The sequence below is a fragment of the Sorex fumeus genome, unplaced genomic scaffold (genome assembly GCF_029834395.1).
Source record: "Sorex fumeus unplaced genomic scaffold, SorFum_2.1 ptg000007l, whole genome shotgun sequence".
NCBI lineage: Eukaryota > Metazoa > Chordata > Mammalia > Eulipotyphla > Soricidae > Sorex > Sorex fumeus.
The window spans coordinates 15,989,509-15,993,815 of record NW_026606064.1 but is presented as its reverse complement, the minus strand read 5'-3'; positions in this window follow the sequence as shown (position 1 = coordinate 15,993,815).

Genomic DNA, 4,307 nt, shown 5'->3' with positions numbered 1-4,307 from the left:
GTGTCAGATACAGTGGTCCCTTAGCCATCATTTATTTTTTTAAATATATTTTCTTATTTAATCACGTTTCACTCAAATGAGAGAACGAATCCGGAGTTCTGACATCCGTCGACGATCAAGGATCAGGGACGCTGTCTCATTTGTCAAGATATCGAAAACCAGATGGGCTGGTCACGTAATGAGATTTAAAGACGACCGTTGGACTAGAGCTGTTACTGATTGGATTCCATGGGATGTCAAAAGACCGCGTGGCCGCCCACCTACCAGATGGTCAGACTTCTTCGTCAAGATCATGAACGATCGGTTTGAGGCCCTTCATGTTCCCGGAGCGAAGAGATGCCATTGGGCTACACTAGCACGCGACAGGGACAAATGGAGACGTTACTGGTGCCCGCTCGAGCAAATCGACGACTAACGGGAAGTTAAGTGATTAAGTGATATTTTCTTATATTTCGAGTGGTCACATCTGATATGGTGGTGTTTGCAGGCTACACCTGACTCTGGGATTTGGGTTCATTTCCCAGTAGCGCTCAGGGGAGATATGCCTTGCAGAGGACCAAACCCAGGTGTTTTGAATGCAAATCATGAACTACATCTCTTTAAGACTTTTTCTTTTAGACCTGACTTTTAAAATTTAAACACAAGATCAAAATTTCTTAAAAGACACCAACTCAGCAATGTTTCTCCAACAGAAAAATAAAAGGGAATCCTGATAAATGTAAAGGTAAGGTAAAGGTAAAGGCTCTCCCGTTGATAGTCGATTTGCTTGAGCGGGCCCAGTAACGTCTCCATTGGAGACTTTGTTGTTACTGTGTTTGGCATATCAAATACTCTCGGTAGCTTGCCGGGCTCTCCAAGAGGGGCAGAGGAATCGAACTCGGGTCGGCCATGTTGGCCGCTTGTAAGGCAAACGCCCTACCGCTGTGCTATCGCTCCAGCCCCTTATAAATGTAAATTAAAATAATTGAGTGGAAACTTCAGGTAACCTGGGTCTGCCTCTTGAAAGGTGACTGCCTTACTCACTGAGCTGCCTCCTCAGCCCACCCCTAGTCCTCCCATTTTTAACTTCAGATACAGATATGTATGTAAAGTCCAGCAGTTATTTTATATTATAACCTACACTTCAGTATGAAAGCACACGCAAAGGATTCTAAAACAGAAGCAAACTTCATTTTTACTGTGTCATCAGGGAACAGAAACACTGTACCTATTGAGAGTAAGAGGTAAGCAGGTTGGATTTATTTGTTTATTTGCTTGTTTTACCTTAAACACTCAGAGAGATAGTATAGAGATCAAGGTGTTTGCCTTTCAGATCCACATTTAATCCACAACATCCCATACAGACCTCTGAACTTTAACAGGAGTGATCCCTGAGTGCAAAGCCAGGAGTAACCCTGGACCGCAAATGGTGTGGTCCCCAAACCAAAGTATTATATCTAAAAATATGTAAGCACTCTCCTCCCATTGTTCATCAATTTGCTCTAGCAAGCACCAGTAACATCTCCATTATGAGACTTGTTACTGTTTTTGGCATATTGAATACCCCAGAACTTGCCAGTCTCTGTCATGTGGGCAGGATACTCCTGGTAGCTTGCCGGGCTCTCCAAGAGGGACAGAGAAATTGAACCCGGGTCGGCCACATGCAGGCAAATGTCCTACTCGCTGTGCTATCACTCTCTCTCTCTCTCTCTCTATATATATATATATGTATATATATGCATACATATGTGTATATATATATATATATATATTAAACATCTAGTTTGATTAACCCCCACAATCACACACACTTTGCTTTCAGCTATACTCAGAGTCCAGTTTAGAGCCTGAATTTTCATTTCTTTTTAGTATTCCTTATGGAAATCTAAGCTTAACTTGTCCTCACAATGCAGAATTCATAGTCAACATTTATCTGAATGCTTTTAATCTTTCTTCCCCATTTTTATTCTTTTAGTTCATCTATTTAAGTTTTCCTACTTTCATCCATTGTATGATTCTTTTTTAATTACCTGAATTTTCCAAATTCTCTTAGGGAATGATATTGTTAGAAGTCATATTCTGCAATATTTTGATTAAAAATGTGGTCGGTAGGGTGGAGAGTGCAGTGAGCATGGCAATTTCTTTACATGCACACTGATCTCAGACCAACCACTGGTACCACACATATGGTCTCCCAACACAGAGCAAGGAATAACTACTGAGCAATGTGAAGTGTAGTCCCAAAATAAAGAAGTCTGGTTGTTGTACTTAAACTTGAAGCAAAATGAGAATTTATATAAGAGGGGGAAAAATCATTTTCCTTAAACTTTCTCTTTTTCTCCTCTACATAAAACAGACTTTTTGTTTCTGTGGAGACATTTCTGCAATGGCCTCAGAATAAAGTCTTAGAATTAATTAAGACAACACTGAAAACCTCAACCCACCAATTCAACAATCGATGTTTGGAATTGTAAAAAGATTTTTCCAGAGTTTTAAAATACAGACTTGATTTCCCAGCCCTATGATAATAGAGAGGCAACAGTAAGGTTCACAATTCCACATTGTATTAAACATTAAAAGTTTTGTTTCTGACAGTCACTTCCTCGCAGGTATTTAACTCATCACTTTGAAAACCACTTTGATAAGCAGATATCTTGAGAACTGAAGGAGCTATTTAAACAGGCCTACAATTCTATTTGAGCTCTTAAAAATTCCATTATGGAACAGTTACTGAAATGGAAAACATATCAAATGCTTATACAGGAATTTTCTTAGAGAAATAGAAGAACAAAATTGTGTTTTTCATTTAGATTACACAGAGAAAACATACTCATTTATGTTTCTCTTAAGGAAAGGCTGTAAGAAAAGTAACATTGTGTCAGAGGATTCATTGCTTCTTAATCCACTATAAAAAACCTGCTATAAATCTTAGTAAGAGATAATGTACATGTCAAACCTATTTATGGCAGTTAAGTAGATTTGAAAATGTGAACTTATAATAAGAACATCTAGGAAGCTATCAATATATACAGAACAGATTTAAGGTTTTTTTTTTTGTGTGTGTGTGTTTTGTTTTATTTTTTATACACATAGAATGTCACATGCCATACACCTAGAGGATTCATCAAATACATGTGATTATTTTATTACATACCAATATTAAATTATCCCAATTTGACTATTTGTTTTTATTTCTTTTTAGATTTTCATTCTCTCTTCTCTAAATACAAATCTGAAATAAGAAAAACTCCACTATTTTTTGATGTGTAAGGTCCATAAAAGGGTGTATTTGATTTCTTCTTTGATGAGTAAACCAAGAATAAAGATGAAATGATTTAGTTTAAATTTGTAGCAAAGGCCTTAGATTCCTATATCTGGGTTATATATGCAATTTCTATTACTTTGACTTTATCTAGACCTAAATGCCAATTTTTCTCTCTTATAAATTAATCATGGAATCAAAAGATTTTTTGTAGACAATGAGGATGGAGAAGATCCATCCTTTTTTGACTATATTGCTTATTTCATGGATATAGATTCAGAATTATGGAAGTGTACCTGCCTAAGCTATTTACTCAGGAAATTAAACAAAAACCTGCCATTCTTTATTAGCTGATATTACTTCTTCAGTAGCTGATATTACTAAGTACTAAGCATTGCCCATAATGAGGTTCATTCATTCAGAAGGTGATTTTATGTTTTTTTAATTTACAATGCACCAAATAAATCTCCTGATATATTTTTTTCTAATTTCAATGTCTGAGATAGCACATCCCAACTCAAAATTTCTATTACTATAATTATCTACTTCATGTATCAGTCCAAGTACCTTTCTCAGAAAAACAACTTTTTGATTTTCTTGAAAGTGATAAAAACTAAAAAGTTTATATTAACTTCAAGAGGCCAGAAGTGCAAAAGAAATATCCATATTGCCTTTATCTTGATATGCCGATTATCCAATACATTTCACTATTTTCCTTTTCTTTCATATTTCTTTTTCTTATGCTTTATTTATTTATAATGCCACATCTGGCATTATTTGTTTATTTATAATGCCACATCTGGCATTTTGCAGAAACTACTATGGGTCAGCACTTGGGGATCTATCCTAATAATATTCATGAAACCATGTTATTCTGAGGAACAATTCCAGAACGTAAAACTTGCACTAAGGTCATTGAGGTATCTTTCTGGACCCATATTATGCTGATGTTTATGAAGATTTTGCAATTTATTTTTTCAATGTACACATCTTTATATATTACTCTTACCGCTTCACTATGCATTTCTTTAGATACTACCACTTCCATCTTGCATAAATATAGCAG